General features: G+C 47.8%; 1 protein-coding gene across 1 annotated transcript in view; it reads right to left on the reverse strand.

The window, feature by feature from the left end:
- The window catches only part of LOC146775913 (septin-7-like), a 164,342-nt gene that overhangs the window by 39,129 nt on the left and 107,848 nt on the right, over positions 1-17,365 (reverse strand). The gene's annotated exons all lie outside the window — the stretch shown is intronic.

Here is a 17,365-nt window from a genome sequence, read left to right on the forward strand (position 1 = left end):
AGCGGAGGAGAATAAAGCGGAGGAGAATAAAGCGGAGGAGAATAAAGCGGAGGAGAATAAAGCGGAGGAGAATAAAGCGGAGGAGAATAAAGCGGAGGAGAATAAAGCGGAGGAGAATAAAGCGGAGGAGAATAAAGCGGAGGAGAATAAAGCGGAGGAGAATAAAGCGGAGGAGAATAAAGCGGAGGAGAATAAAGCGGAGGAGAATAAAGCGGAGGAGAATAAAGCGGAGGAGAATAAAGCGGAGGAGAATAAAGCGGAGGAGAATAAAGCGGAGGAGAATAAAGCGGAGGAGAATAAAGCGGAGGAGAATAAAGCGGAGGAGAATAAAGCGGAGGAGAATAAAGCGGAGGAGAATAAAGCGGAGGAGAATAAAGCGGAGGAGAATAAAGCGGAGGAGAATAAAGCGGAGGAGAATAAAGCGGAGGAGAATAAAGCGGAGGAGAATAAAGCGGAGGAGAATAAAGCGGAGGAGAATAAAGCGGAGGAGAATAAAGCGGAGGAGAATAAAGCGGAGGAGAATAAAGCGGAGGAGATTAAAGTGGAAGAGAATAAAGCGGAGGAGAGGGGAGGATGAAGGGGCAGGGCGCATGAAACAAGTTAGCAAAGCCAACAGTTCTACAAGCTTTTCCAATGCTGTTGAATATTAGCAGCAACAAAAAGGCACAGTGGCATGAATACAAATGTACATGTCAGGATGCAACATTCATTCCGCAGGCACATGTATATGTTGACGTGCATGTTCATCACCATAGATGAGTGTGCCTACAGAAAATTGATACGTAAACAAAACATTGGCTCACTTGGAATTCATTTATATGCTTCCACAAAAATGACAAGAAGGAAATGCTATTAAGTAAATCTGGGAATGCCAGTAGTGTTAGGTCATTTTAAATGTTCCAATTGCTTCGTCTGTAAAGTCCCTGTAAACTCTCAAACATTTCAACAAGGCACAGTGTAGCAAGAGCCGACGTTTATTTTTCCAACTGTACATCAGACATTTATTGCGTTTGGTGGCAATGTAGACTAATTTATATAGAGCAAACTACACATCAGGTAAAAAAGGCGTACATGCCAACACAGGAGATGGATCAGATGTAGAGTTTCCTATGCCCCTCGTGTCACATTTTGTGGCACACAACCACAGTCCTCAAGAAATTAGATGAAAAGTAAATCGCCCGAGCCTTGTTTTGACTGAGGAGAAAACCAGTGTACAATCATGCAACGTCTAGCCTGCCAATAGATAAGGCGGGTATGACTCAATTTCTAAAAAAACTGAATTCCATGGGGGGAGTAGAGAAATTACATGTAGTCTTGTGAATAAGGGACTGTGCGTTCCACTTGTCCAGATGCCCATTACTCTTAGCTGATGGTCAACAGAATGGTTATGGGGAAATGCAATTAGTTTATGGGGTATGCATTGTATGTGTTCCTGGCTTTAATTTGATAAGCACTGTAATTGTGTCCTTCCAATTACCTTTGTAACATTCTCTACGGATGTAAGCAATTTACTCTGCCTTGGTTTAATACCGTACCACAAGTATGATTTGGGATCAGAGAACATGAAAATCTTGCACTAGGCACGGATTCACTGCCTGACTGAAAAGCAAGTCATTTTTCTTGGCTATTTTTATTTGCTTTTACACACTGAAATAAAATGTTTAGGTTTCTATTTTTTGGCCTTTTCAATTTTTCAATTTCTCTAATTTTCATTCATTCCTGCACTTCCACTTTTATTTCTAGTATCCCTCTGCTGTTTTTTTGTTCGCACAGAGCATGGCATACCTGCTTCCATAGCAAGCCACATTCCCACGAGCGGCCATCTTTAAATAACTCAGCCCATCCCGGGCCGCACGCTCATGTGACCGGATGGGCTGACAGGGATGGTGCCCTGTTGCCCACGTTTAAGAGTCGGAACCTAGTTGGCTGGATTGTACATCCACCTAACGGACTCTGTTGTAGTTTCTAGGCAAAGGAGGCTGCTCAAGGAACGCCTGGTGCACACAGAGCCGCTTCCTCTTTTTTGATCAACCTCTTGAGTCGTAAGTGATGGTGGAGCATATTTTTCCTATCCTCCTAGCTACAAAATATAATTGGTATAACATTGTGGTGTATATATTTTTCAAGCTATTCTAACACCCCCCCCATCCCCCCCCAGATCTTACCCTCTAAAAAAAAAAATATGGAAGAGCTGCATCTGTACCCAGGGCAAGAAAAAAAATCTCTAAAAGAGTCCTGCCACTTTAAAGGGCATCCCTTCATAGTGGAGGAGGGAGAGCTTCTTCACTAAGTAACAGTGTCCTCATCAACAGATTTTCGCCCTACTCGGTCATCCTGCCTCGTCCACTTCCCAAATGGTTGTCCGGCCGATTCATGGCTTGTAATACTGCGAGGGGTAAGACGACAAATGCTCAGCCAGGCTTCAAGTAAAAAAGTGGGCCATAACATACTTTCCTATTAGACGGTAATGCTCGTCAAAGCATGTGGAGTGACAGAGGTTACCGCACTATAAATGTCTGCTATGGGAACGGGTCTTCGGAATGCCAATGATGTTGTCTTTGTCTGAGGGAATGAAGTCTCAGAGGACCCGTAATTCCCCTGAAATGTTGGGCTTTGAGATGCACGAGACTGCGTTCTTGGCAATGGAAGCATGCAATGTTTTACTGCCTCGTGAAAGGGACGCATGTCAAAATTGATAAAACTGCAACGTCCACTGTTGCAATAAAAACAAAAGGATTGACATGTACAAAGTACAAAAAATTAATAAATATTTTTATGACGATAAAGTCTAAGAAACATAATGGATTAAAGTTCAATATAAACACAGCACCCTACCACTCCCTGAGGCTAAGCCAAATGCTAAACTTGTGACTAAAGATAGCCCCGAGATGAAACCCAATATTAAATCTACCCCTACCAACGCCAATATGCATATTGCTAACCCTGAAACTTACCTTTGTCCCAAACTACAACTGTAAGACGATCTCTAACCTGAACAGCTAAAACGAACCATAATGCTCACCATATGGTCACCATATGATTAGTCCTAGCCCAGAACCCAATGCTAAACCCTGGGCCAAACTAAAGTCCTGACCCAAAGTCTAATGCTAGCCCCAACAGTAATAGTCCTCTGCTGTGATCCGCAAAATGTAATCCCAATACAAAGCTGTGAACCGAAAGGAAGCCTTTTGACATTTTGGCAATTTCAGTTTAAAGACAACTTACTTTAACACTTCCAGGCGTGATGTTTTAGTTGTTTCTGCTTTATTTATAAAGAATGCAAACCTTATAGAGCTTTGGAGACGCTAACTGAATTTGCCATTTTCATGTAAAATCTAAACTCAAAAGTCATCTAGATTGCGTAATGTTTCTTCAGCTGATAGCAGCATGGGGTTTAGGTCAAATCATCGGAAGGATTGCCACTAGATTTGAATGAAACTACATTGGGGCCAATGGAATGAAGTATGTAACCGTCCGAAGAACCACCATGTCCTGGTAGAAGACATGCCAGATTTTCATGATAATTACATTTATCTAAATGTGGAGATGCTAAAAATCTGGCATGGATCCAGCCATGCATGACCGACACAGAATTCTGACCAAGGCCAAAAAAAGATGCAAAATCTACTTAAGCACACTGATGGGAAAAATTGTGAAAACAATGCTTACCACCCGATTAGAAAAAAAAAAAAATATATATATATATATATATATATATATATGAATGATCAAGACAGTAGTTTACTGTCGAAACGCGTAATGCTGCTACTATGCCAAAATTGCTGACAACTTGAGCAATAAACTGCACTGAAATCTTCAACACGCTGTGGTCTGTACCTGTTTTTTCCGGGACTCCGAGATCAGACGGGACGGTGAATAATATATATATATATATATATATATATATATATATATATATATATATATATATATATATATATATCATTGTACCAGACAAATAAAAAAAAAAGTCAGAAATTTGTGAAGCAAAGTTGTTAATGGGGTTAAATTCACAGCCATGGCCAGAACAGCATCACACCCAACTGCCCCCCAGTGAAATTCTTCATAGCCAAACACATGGTGGCTACATTTTACCCAAGATGCCCAAAACAACCTAAACTAGAGATTCAGCATAAACGCCCTCAAGTTCAGCAAATGGCAAGAAAAGGACAAGAATAAGCCCTCCTAGATGGAATAGAAGATCAGGAACCACAGGAAATATCAGAAGATTGCTAAGATAAAGGAGCAGGAGCTGCCTAGCAACAGACCCCTCCTGAAATAAGAGAGCTAGCAGGGTAGAGAAACACTCTCTAGTCATCGTCAAGTTCAAATACGGTCTTGGCTCATCAGGGGACAATAAATCTTACAAGTGATAAGAAGCACTGTAAAGCACCCCCACCTAGACAACCCCACCTACCTTTGGAGTCATTCCCCAAGTATTGTTAGGGTAGCCCCGATCTGATAGTTCTTTGAAAACACTCTGGGAACCTAGCTAAGCCTCAAGGGAAGGGGCCATGAAAAAGGACTAGATATACAATACGAGAAGTGTAGAACAGAAGCCACAAACATTTGCATGTTAATACCTAACCAGACTGGCAGATCAGTAAACATATAAAACCTTTATAAGGTGGTTAATCAAAACAGCGATGGTCTACAAACCACTTCCCTCAAAGGACCTCTGAGCTACTCCGCACTCACCCATTTTACTAGGCGGTGCTCCTCCTGGGCACAAAGCTCATCGTGACCTTTAAGGACAAGTTTCTCTGCCATCTGCAATGGCGAACCACAGACCCAGATGGACAGTTCATCTGCCAGCCACAGCTCCAGTTAGCTACTAACTCTCTCCTTACTCAACTTTCACCCTACAGTCAATTCTAAACAAGAACAGAAGCAGTTGCCCAGCAGAAACCATGAAAGCAAGCATTAGCAAAAGCAATAGTTGTGGCTTTAACGTAGCATATGTGGTCTTCGGGTGTAGCACACACAGCACCAGCGCAAAATTCCCTCTAACAGAACAGATGCAGCCCAGGCATACAGCAGTATACTTGAATATGCACACAGGGCATGGAAGGTATAAGCTATAGAGTAGGCCTGGATGGAGTTTCGTGTACAACAAAAACCTGGCGTTTGTCCCTCCCTGTAAAATCAGTGCGAATGGCATCACGCACAGCGCAAGAGGGCACTGCTTTCTGCCGCTCGAGAATAAGTTGACGAGCAAGGGAAAAAAAAAAAAAAAACTCAGCTAAGCGTAGTTTTTCGGAACTTCAAGGAGTGCGGAAAACTACACAAACTCCGCGAATGGAGCGGAGTTCACCACCCAGGACTACTATAGAGGCATTGTAACTAAACAGAGGTCACTGTTACAGCTTCTCCATCGGACACAACTGTTCTAGAACAGTATCAGCAGGGAAATCTTCAGACACGTTACAACACAGGCAGCAAGCTTCCCCCACTTACGCTAAAAAGGTAAAGCACAAAAAGCATCAGTACAATCTTCAATACCAACTCACATATAAAAAGGTTGAGCACAGAACACTCGTATTAACCGAAGCACAGAAACACAGATACAGCACATGCAACAGCAGTACAAGTTTTCTTACAACGTCCACAACGTGTATGACATTCAGGAGCTGGGCAAGATTAGCTTTCAAACACACGACGTACTTCGCAGTCAGTGGTCCCATAAGCTCCTCTTACAGAGAAAAGGCAGACCTTATGCAGAAGGACTACACGCACCTCTAGCATAGACACCTAAACGCGCAGCATTTAAACACTAAAATACGAAGTAGTTAAGTTCCACAATCTGACAACAAATTGTTGTAAACAAAACGAGGTAAATAGAAAGTTTTCTTTAATTCTTAAAAAGGCAATATGACTATCTTGATTTTAGGCGTCATTTACTGGCACAACCAGGCACACATTCATGTTTTTCAAAGACCAATTTTTGACCTATTTACATCTAGAAATAACATTACCTCTAAAGATAATGTAGTGGCTGATGATTCCACTCTTCCAGTTATCAGAGGAGAGGAATCTCCAATGACAACAATAAACATTAGATCATATTAGTATGATCATCTCCAAGAAAACTGGGGTCTCAGACCTGCAAGAATTGAACCCTGAACAAGCCTATAACAGATTAATGACAGACATTCAATTTAGTAAGAAGAGACTGACCACCAACAGGGTGCGACCTTTTGACAGTGCTAAAGGGCCTTACTACTAAAAATAAGGAGAGGGAATAAAACATATGTAATATATATGTGTCACCATCTACTTTTTAATGACCCTTTGCTAACCAACAGATGTGATGGAAGCAATAACTTGATGTTCAAGGAGAGCCATGCTTAGGGTACAAATGCAACTGATGGAATGCTGTGGAGAATTAAAAAATAGTTTAAAGAAAAAACACAAAAAACAATGTTCTTGCTGGCTGACTTGGCAATGAAATGCCTAAGAACGATTTATGCTATCCAAAAACGAGAGTGAAACACATTGAGAGCAAACCTGAGAAAACAGATCGTCCCAGCAAATCTTGTAAAACGGGGAGCTGAAGCAGATCAGCGTCTGGCCTTTTTGGACTATAGTCCAAGAAGTGAAACAGAGATTGGGAAACTTGGAAAATTAAAAATATTAATGTCTCTAGTCCAACAGAACAGGGAGACTGTTCAAAAGAATATTACTCAAAGCTATATATCTCAATGGAAATACAGGACTGGATGAATACCAGCACTGTCCCCAAAACCATTAACCCCTTCGATGCTGCGCAGATTCCGCCGCTGTGCTGACGGAATCTTGCGCGGGCGTGGTCATGACGGAATAGTTCCGTCATGAGCACAGCTCAACCGTGGGTCATGACGGAACCATTCCGTCATGAGCACCGAAGGGGTTAATAAAATGGTCATCTGAAATAAAAGTCCAGTATTTATAACCATTTATTGGAAGCATGTGTACTGCTAGTCATAAACTACATTCAATATCCTACTAACTCGGAGATTAAACAAAGAAGACTACAAAAATAAAAAATAAAAACATAGACCAACCTTAAATTAGCATTCAGTTAGAATTTACTCAACTGGAACTTTGAGATAACTAAGAGTCTGAAATGTTAGCATTTTTAAATTTTAAGGATTTAACAATCAATCCCAACATGCCTCTAGTCAGAAACCACCTACTTAAGAGTGGCTAGTTAATTCAGGAGCAAAAGAATAGATCCATAGGAAAATATTGAGACATCATGCAACAACGTCGATCAAGAGCTTGGTAACATATGTCCAAACCCGACAGCGGAAAGAAAACAATATAACAATGGAGCCGATGCCCATGGGCACTTCCAGCAATAAGTGAAGTTACTGTATCTTGTAATTTAGACTTTTTTTTTAGAAACACAACTTGCACACATCCAAGCCCAACACTAACAGGAGTATTCACAGCATGTGTATTTACAGACACACATGCCTCTTACTAGCCTCAGTTCCGAATAGACTCCTCTAGCGCAACCCAGCTTGAAGGACATTAAAATGTAATAATTATTCCTATTAATATTAAGTCCAAACAATTCACTGTTTTTTGGTAAAAAAAATACTCGATGTGAAGCAATTTAACTTCACATGCCTGTAGTGACACAATTACTCCCATAAACATCAATATATCTACACATATTTAGTAATATAATGTGCTGGTAAGATTATATATTTATTACAAAATAAAAAGGAATACAGTATTAAAAAATTATCGCCCTTAGTTATACTCAATGTTCTAATTGTTATTTATTAATAAAATATTAATTTTTAAACTTGGACAAGAAGTTAAAACACGGATCGCAAGGTAAAGAGGAAATACACCAGGCACAAAAATGAACTGCAACCCAAACACGCTGGGAAATACTAGCAATAGATGCAAGTCACTAAAAACCAAACAAATCTAATTATAAGAATCTCAATGTGGGCATGCCGATATCATGCGCTACATCAGCTGCTTATGAAGTGCATATGGCCATGTCTGAACTGGGGTGGCAGAGTGGGCTAAAGAACGGTGATGGATCAAAACCAGATCTGTTGACTGGGTGCGAGTGTTTGATTGGTTCTGATGCTCCGTCCATCACCACCCCCTTTTGTACCGCTTTGTTCGCCATAAGTTGGCAGGGTATGCTCAGACGCGAGTCCCTTGCTCACTTTGCCACTGGATTCAAGCAAGCCTGGCTGAAGACGGCTGAAATGCCAGAAACCGGTCCTAGGAAGCTTGTTTCCGGTCCAGGGAAGGCATGGCTTGGCAGTTCAGGCTGGACTGTTCCCATGAGGCATAGGGTCAGACTGATTTGCATATGATCATGTCTGAACTGGGGTGGCAGAGTGGGCTAAAGAACGGTGATGGATCAAACCCAGATCTGTTGACTGGGTGTGAGTGTTTGATTGGTTCTGATGCTCCGTCCATCACCACCCACTTTTGTACCGCTTTGGGAGAAGAGGAACAGCATTCTTTGATGATTTTACTTTGCTGTTATTTTTTCAGCTCCAAGCAAAAATCTTTAGGTTTACCATAATACCTCAGTATCAAGGGAAAGATTGGTAATCCATGCTAAAAAGTTGCAGTCCATACCCAATCATATCTTTTTCAATCTGTTGTGGTTTACGGAGTTAAACAATGAGCTGTAGTCGAAAAAAATACAAATTTGTACACATGGGCCATTTGGAACGTAAAACCTGGAGGGCCACTACATTTAAGGCTGAAGTATTGGAATTTGTGGATGACACATGGCGAAAACTAGTTTGGCTAATGAAAATTACATACTGTTTATACGAATCGTTTGACCCAAGTTTGCAACTTGATAGATTACAGAGACTTCCACTATGCAGATGGCATTATAGAAAGGAGTTTGCTTAACATAGTTTCTTAAAAAGCAGGTAAAAATACTAACTATACACCATGACCATGAGCAGGATGCTACTAACTAAAGCTCCTGAAGAACAAATCTACTACAACCAACATCAAAATATCGTGACCCTTTAATCCACCATCACTGACATGGTAATGGGTTATCCATTTCTTCCCGCAACAGTAGCTGTATTTAAGAATATTCTTTATTTAAGAACAGGGCTCGAATTCCACATACTGCTAATCATAAAGACCGGTTTTGTCATTATGGTCATTACAATAAGCTTAAGGGCTGAAGAATAGAACTAAAAGTTAGTGGATACAGTGCTGTGCTAGATTTAATGACTAGTCTAATATTCTTATCACTATCCCCATGTCAACAAAAACAACCGGTTTTTCGGTCAACAACAGCAACAAGAATAAGTGTGGAAGGCGCTTGGAAAAGCCTTAGGAAGCCCTCAAAAAAGTAGCAGTAGGGGGAGGAGCCTAGCGCGCAACCAAGATGGCCGCGTAGGTGCGAGGCTCCCGAGGACCTCCGTGACCTCCTACATAAATCCTGACAATATCCTGTCCTAGATGAGGGGACTGTGTTGGTGAGCCCGAGCTGAGGTGTCACCCGTTTTCCGCTTCCAAATTGGACCTCGGACACCGGCGGGAGCACCGATTGAGGTTTGCGGCCTTCTCCACGCCGGCCCCCCGGATTGGAGTTGTGGGGCGATCCGGAGACAAAGTGAACAACAGCGGCGGGCAGGGCTGGGCGACTCGCGTACCCCGCACTTTCACTTTCGCTTTTGCACCCTCCTTGCGACTTAGGCGAGGTTGGGTTGCTGGGCGGGGTGCGGTGGTGTGGCCTCGTTGGGGTGCCCTGCCGGCCCGCCGGCTGTGATCCGTCCTGCGGACCTGTGATTGCCCCCCCCCCGGAGCCCGTGAACTGGTTTATCGGCCCTTTCCGAGGTGATTGGCACGATTTGGAGACTGAAACCATGTCCACAAAGCAAGACGGCGACCGGGCAAAGGTGAAATCGACCCGCCGTGGCGCAGCCCATCAGTCCAACAGCATGGACCGCTACACCCTCCAGAAGGGATCTCCCGAGGTGCCACGTAGGTCCCCTGAGGGCCCGACTGATGCTCCTGCTCTGCCCGCGGATCTGACCCTGCGAGATGTCATGGGCGCTATCGCCGAGATGAAGGCCTCGGTGGACCAGCGCTTTGACACACTGGCGCAGAAGATTGACTTGGTCCTCGTGGATGTTGGCCTGGTGAGGGCCGATCTATCCAAGACCAATGACCGGGTCGATTCTTTGGCCCACACCACCTCGGGCCTCACAACGGATGTGGCGGCCCTCCAAAAGGAGGTGCGCCGGCTTGGCCAGGCGAGCGCCCTGATGGATCGTCGACTGGAGGATTCCGAGGGCCGGGCCCGGAGGAACAATGTCCGCATTGTCGGGGTGCCGGAGGGACGTGAGGAGGCGGCGGCGGACCTGTTTGTGGAGAATCTTATTCTCACCAATCTCCAGCCCCGGGGACTGAGTAAATTCTTTGCGGTGGAACGTGCCCACAGGGTTCCCGGAGGAAGACCTAAGGCCGGAGTCCCTCCGAGGCCTCTCATTGCCCGGATTTTCAACTTTCGGGACAGAGACGCTATCCTGCAGACTTCTAGACTACAAGGACCGGTCAGACTCGATAATATGGACGTAAACTTCTATCCTGATTTCACCCCAGCGGTCCAAAAGCAGAGACTTAGCTTTCTCGGAGTCAAACGTAGTCTACGGGACCTGAACCTCAAGTATGCGATGCTTTTTCCAGCTAAGTTGCGGGTGGAGGTGGATGGTGGAGGTGGATGGCCGCACGCACTTTTTTGATCGTCCCGAAGCGGCCGGGGACTGGTTGGACACTTTGTCCGGGGATCGGGGCCGGGGGGGTGCGCGGTTGGAGGGGAGGGATCGCCGGATCAGGACTGAGGGACTAATAGTAGGCCTCGCTCTGGACAACATTATCGTCACTTTTGACTGTTCGTGTAAGTAGACCTGTGGAGGTCGTACGGGGTCTCTTGGGGGCTCTCCCTCCTCCTCTGGGGGACTAGTTAGTTTAATCATCTATGGGGCGACAGGCACACTGCACTTTGGGGGGGCTGTTTGGGCTCATGCAGGGGTGCAGGGAGGGGGGAGTTTTGTTGGGATGGGTGGGTTGGGGTGGGGTGTTGTTCGTTTTTACCGCAAGGCAAACCCTTTATTGTATTGGTGTTTTTAAGGTGCTCTCGGGGGGACGAATGATGCCTTCTGTAGGTGATGGGGGGTAGGGACCTGCCTTTGTTGTCTTGGAACGTCAATGGACTGGGGGATAGGATCAAGCGAGGTGTGGTCCTGCAGTATCTGAAACGAATTTCGCCAGATGTGGTCTTTCTGCAGGAGACACACCTTATTGGTAATTCTTTGTGCCATGAATCGGCGTGGCTATCGTTTGGTGGCCCACTCGGGCTTCACGTCGGGCTCACGGGGGGTGGGCATCATGGTGAAGAACTCGCTCCCGTTGGAAATAGACGAGGTGCGCCATGATGAGAGGGGACGCTACACTGTCTTGGTGGGGAGAATGGAGGGCAAAGTAGTTGTCTTGGTATCAGTGTACGTCCCACCGGGGTTACAGTCTACCACTTTTGCGGACCTGGGGCGTCTCCTCCTTGACCTTCCGGGGGGGCTTCTGGTGGTTGGGGGGGGGACTTTAATGCGGTGGTTTCTGGGACTGTGGATCGTCACCCCCCTAGGGACCTCCCCCAGGCACAGGCGTGGCTGTCCGGCTTCTTAGATACACTGGGATTGGTGGACTGCTGGCGCTTAAAACATCCCACGCAGCTGCAGTACACTTTCCACTCGGGTGCCCATGGTAGCCTCTCACGGCTTGATTATGTCCTTGTCCCTGCGGCCTATGTTGGGAGGGTAGGAGAGGTGCGCCATTTGGCGCAGGGTATTTCAGATCACTCCCCGCTCCTGTTACACTTTGATGTCTTCCCGAGGGGGGAGGGCAGGGTAGCTCCAATCAATGCCTGGTACCTGCGCGACCCCACTATTCGCTCTGATTTGATTAAATCCTTGCAGCGGTATTTTGATGAGAATGTGGGGTCCGTCCCTTCGGCTATCTCCCTGTGGGAAGCCTTCAAGACAGTTCTTAGAGGGGAGGCCCTCTCCTTTATCTCCCATGCCCGGAGGCGCGAGCAGGAGGAGGCCGAAATTGCTGAATTGGAGGGTGATCTAGAGAGTGGGGTGACGGATGCTGCACTCCATGTCCTACAACTTAAGCAGGCGGCCTACAGGGCCCTCGTCACGGAGGCGGCCAGGGGCCTCAGTAGAGAGCAACAGGGGCGACTGTATGATGTGGGTGATAAGGCTGGTAAACTGCTTGCGTGGTTGGATAAAAAGGAGAGAGCGAGTCGTGTGGTCCCGCTGATTGAGAGGATGGATGGTGTGCGTGTCACCGAGCCAGAAGACATTGTCTCTTGTTTCGCGGATTATTTCCACGAGGTGTATTCCCCGGTTTCTCCCTGCTCGGAGGAGGATTCCCATGCCCTGCTTAGGGATATCGCGCTGCCTTCCCTTTCGGCGGAGGACAGGGTGTCGTTAGATGCCGCTCCCACCTCCGACGAAATTGCCCTCGCCATATGCTCGGTCGCATCCGGCAAGGCCATGGGCCCGAACGGCATCCCTATCGAGTTGTATAAGCTGCGACCGGATGTACTGGCACCCCACCTCCGCGCGATGTTCCTGGCGGCCCACTCGCTGGGCTCCCTCCCGCCGGACCAGCGTCTGGCTACAATCGTGGTGATGCACAAGGAAGGGAGACCCCGAGACCGGGTTACATCCTATCGGCCTATCTCGCTCTTGAATGCGGAGCCCAAAATCCTCGCCAAGGTGCTAGCCAACCGGCTGGTCGGCGTGGTGGGCGATCTGGTCCACCAAGACCAGTCCGGCTTTATTCCCCATCGCAACACGGCCCTTAATCTGCGGCGCTTGCACGGGGTGCTCGCGCGTGTCCCGTTTGTGCGGGAGCCGGCCATATTGGCGTCCTTAGACGCCACCATGGCGTTTGACACGCTCGAGTGGCCATACATTTGGGCGATGCTGGCGAAGTTTGGATTTGGCCCGGGGTTCATCAGCTGGGTCAAATTGTTGTATTCGGGCCCATTGGCGCAGGTGGTGGTGAATGGAAGAGTATCGGTCCCATTCGAGCTGGGACGGGGCACGCGACAGGGCTGCCCCTTGTCGCCGCTCCTGTTTGCGCTGGCCTTGGAACCCCTAGCGGAGTGGCTGCGGTGGCACCCTTCCATCCGTGGTCTCCGTTGGACCCCCCCCCCCCCCCCCCCCCGAGTATGAGGACCGCGTGTCCCTATACGCTGACGATATCCTTTTGTATCTAGCCTCCCCGCGTAAATCACTGATTGTCCTGGTTGATGTTTTGCGCTCATTCGGCCGCAACTCAGGCCTTGTCATCAACTGGGCTAAATCATGTGTGTATGTGCTTTCCGGGGAGGCTCCCGTCCTCCCGCGGGGCTGTCCGATCCAGATTGCCTCTCAGGGGTTTCGGTACCTAGGTGTCTATATTACTCTGGACCCGGAGGCCCGCTACGAGCGGAATTTGCTCCCCCCCTCCAGCGCTTGAAGGAGGACGTCGCGCGCTGGCGGCGCCTGCCGCTTTCGCCGCTCGGCGTTGTTTAAGATGATGTCGTTGCCACGCTTCCTGTACGCTCTCCAGAACACTATGGACTTAGTCCCGGCGCGCTACTTCCGTGAGGTGGAGAGTTTACAGCGCCGCCTGTTCTGGGACGGGAGGCCGCGTATTGCCCTGGCGAAGTTGACGCTCCCATGGTACGACGGGGGGATTGCCCTCCCGGATATTAAACGGTATTACTGGGCCTCCCAGCTAGCTGCAATTAATCATGGCCTCTACGGGCCCGCCTTAAACCCGGCATTTGAAATGGACAAGATGCTCCTGCCCGGTGGCGACTACAATCGAGCGCTCTACTCTGGCGCGCCCGACCCCCGCCTGACGGGACCTACGCGTGTCATGGTGCGAGTATGGCATGCGGCTAACGCAGCTATGGGGTGGAAGGACCGTTTGACCCGTGCATCACCGTTGTACGCGTCTGAGAGGTTGGGCTCCCTGTGGACCTCGAAGGGCTTCGAGAAGTGGGACACGATAGGCATCAGTAAAGTGGGGGATCTCTGGACGAGGGGGGGATTTAAAACATTCGAGACGCTGCAGATGGAGTTTCAGCTGCAGGGCAGTGAATACTTTCGGTACTTGCAGGTCCGTCACGCACTGGGCTCCGTCTTCCCAGACGTCGCCTCCATCCCGGAGTCTTCCCCCCTGGAGGATAGAGTGCTAGATGGCCACGTCCCAGACAGCACGATCTCACTTATTTACAAAAAACTGATCAATGACCGCTCGGGCTTGCTGACTGGCCTCCGCGAGGCTTGGGTTGCCGATGGGCTGGAGTTGGACGACGAGGACTGGATTTCCGCGGTGGCCTCTCCGAAGGAGGTGGCCATACCGGCTCGCCTTCGCTTCGTCCAGCTTAAGATACTCCACCTGGTTTACATGACGGGGCCAAGGCTTCTGCGTATGGGTTATGCTGAGGATGGGTTGTGTAAGCGTGGGTGTGGTGCTTTGGCGACTTTTTTGCATATTTTGTGGGAATGCCCGAAGGTGGAGCGATTCTGGCGTGGTGTGCACGAGGTCCTGCGAGTGGTTACGCATGTCGCGCTGCTGCCTGAAGCGAGGAGATGCCTGCTGAATGTGTGGGAACCAACTGACTACTCGGTTCCGCAGACGCGATGGGTGACTCTGGGATATATGATAGCTAAGCGTGACATTGCTCAACTGTGGGGATCCCAGAGGCCCCCGGCGGTGTCGGCCTGGCCTGGAAAGAACACATGGATTGGTGCATGTTCCGAGAAAAGGTGGTGTATGTGGCGAGGGGTAAGCCTGGGACATGGGTGAAAGTATGGGGCCCCTGGAACGCCTACCGCGGGGGTATCTGCGCGCCACCACTGCTGCCTGCTGCCTCACCAGCCCCGTCCCCTTAGCTGACTCCTTTCCCCAGCCCCGGGCACAGGGTTCCCCCAGTCCTCGATCTGTTCCCCTTCCCCTCTTTAGACTCCTGTGGATGGCTGGGGTCCCCCATTTGGGGAGCACGTGCTGTTATTTTCGATTGCGGGTTGCCTTGCGGGTGTGGTTTTTCGTGTTGTTTGTATAAAATGAAACCGTATTGTGGGGTCAGAGTGATGTGGCCCACGACGTTGATACCTCCTGATTTTGCTTCTCTGCAATGCCAAGTGTTTTTGAACGTATGTCATATGCTCCTGTCATTCTAGCGGCCGGCCGGAAGGTTGTAGGCCCATACTTGTATATTCTTGAGATTGCAATAAACGGTTTAAAAAAAAAAAAAAAAAAAAAAAAAGTAGCAGTAAGTGCCTTTCGTTCACCTCGAAAAAATAATTTGGAAACCGAGAAAACCCACTTTTCTATGAGACCGCAGACCCCTTCTATATACAATCTAGGCTACTTCGATATTAAATGAGAAAACACCCTATACATATCGATATCTTTTAAAAATAAAATTGTCTCCTAGTAACCCTGCACCCCACAAAAAGGGAGGAAAATCGCATGTCGAACTACACATACTAAAGGGGAGACAGAAGGAGACCGAGCACAATTGAACTGAATGCTACCCATTTTCACTGCTCAAATGAACGCCAGAAGTTGAGCATCTTCGAAATCTACTGGTGAGAGCTTTCGGTTTAACTTTATTTTTATTGGCATTCAGCGATAATATAACATACATTTCCAGAAATCTGCGCAATGTTTCCACAGTACAGATCCTTTTAGAATACATATGCTTTCTTAACGGGCAATAGATGGGCGCCCCCCCAGTATGGCCCAGAGGGGGCCTCCTATAGTGTCTGTAGTGTCTCTATACATTCTGGAATCTTGCACTGACAGCAATGCCAAAGAATAAAGAAAATACAATGAAAGGAGACCAACCCCCCCCCCGAACTGGTGTGCTTGGGTTCGGCTGATCTAATCGCTATGATCGACGCAAGCAAAAATGTACTGCAGTTTTACTGGGTCTGTGGTTCAGGGCCTGTGAGGCGGAGGAGGCGCAGGTATCTAGGGCATGTGATCTCGTTCATTTCAGTTGACAAATGTGAGAGCAGCGGTTGCCTGATTTCGTTAAAGCTTGTCATGGAGTTGGTAAGAGAGGCCTGTATGCGTTCCATACCTAGAATGTACCATAGCCTTTGCAGCCATCCTAAATATGTCGGTTTTACCTGTGTTCCCCAATGCGATAAGATGTTTTGGAGAGCCGCCACCAATGCTAGCCCCATTGGTTTCCCCTTCCGGGATCTTAGTGGATACGTCAACGGATTAGGCAGACCCAACAACACGTAAACTGGGAATCTCGGGATCTGCGTGTCAAATTGGCAATCTACATCGTCCAGGATCGCTCGCCAATAGCCCGCCAATTCTGTGCACTTCCACAGCAAGTGTAGTAGCGTGCCATCTGCTCAACACCAGAGCCAGCAGGTTGGGCTACGTTCAGGGTTCCCCTTATTAAGACGGACCGGAGTCAAGTACCAATACGTGGCTATCTTAACTGCCGTCTCTCTGCTAGCAATATTGCGCACGGTGTGGGTAGCACAATAGTAAATGTCAGTCCATTCCTTTACTGTGAGGTCTCTCCCCAGTTCTCTCTCCCATCTTCTGTCCTGTCGTGGGTTCTTTTGGGGCTTGAGGGCGTTGCACCTCATAACTCAGATCATTTTCTTATCTGTCTTCTTTGTATAAAGCCATTTTTTAAATTTCGTCAGCTTCTGAGAGGACTTTGGTAGCACCTCTGCATGGAGTAACCAGTGCCGAATTTGCAGATCGTGAAACCGTTCGGTCTCCGGGAGGCCATATTCTGCGCTTGTCATGGAAAGAAAGTATCCTCTCTAGGCCAAAGAAGTGCCCTGCTGACTTGCAGTCTGTCTCTCTCCATCTCGGGAACGCCCTTTTGTTTGCCCCCAGGGAAAAGTCGTCATCAAGAATGGGAGTTATGGGCGAAGGGAAAGAGGACAACCGCTGTTTGATAGCGACCCCGTCCCAGACCCTACGCAGTGAGTGTGTGATGGGAGCCCCTGAGAAGGGGGGGTTAAATCTTCTCGTTTAAGGAATGGGACCGTCCAGAACTATAGTTTGGCCAGCGCTCTATCGTGGAACAGCCTTCTCTTTTCTGATCCAGATCTGTTCCACTCCACCAGATATCAGAGCTGTGCTGCTCTGAAATAGTCTAGGACGTTCTGGATCCCCAATCCCCCCCCTCATCAGGTCGTAAATAGCCCAATTCTTTCCGCAGCCGGGGTCTAGCTCCCGCCCATGCAAATTGTTGCATTACCTGCTGCAGTTTCTGAATAGTACCGGGTGGTGGCCAAATCGGTATAGTCTGGAAAAAATATAG

Source organism: Triturus cristatus, chromosome 12 (assembly GCF_964204655.1).
Source record: "Triturus cristatus chromosome 12, aTriCri1.1, whole genome shotgun sequence".
In the NCBI taxonomy this organism is placed as follows: Eukaryota; Metazoa; Chordata; class Amphibia; order Caudata; family Salamandridae; genus Triturus; species Triturus cristatus.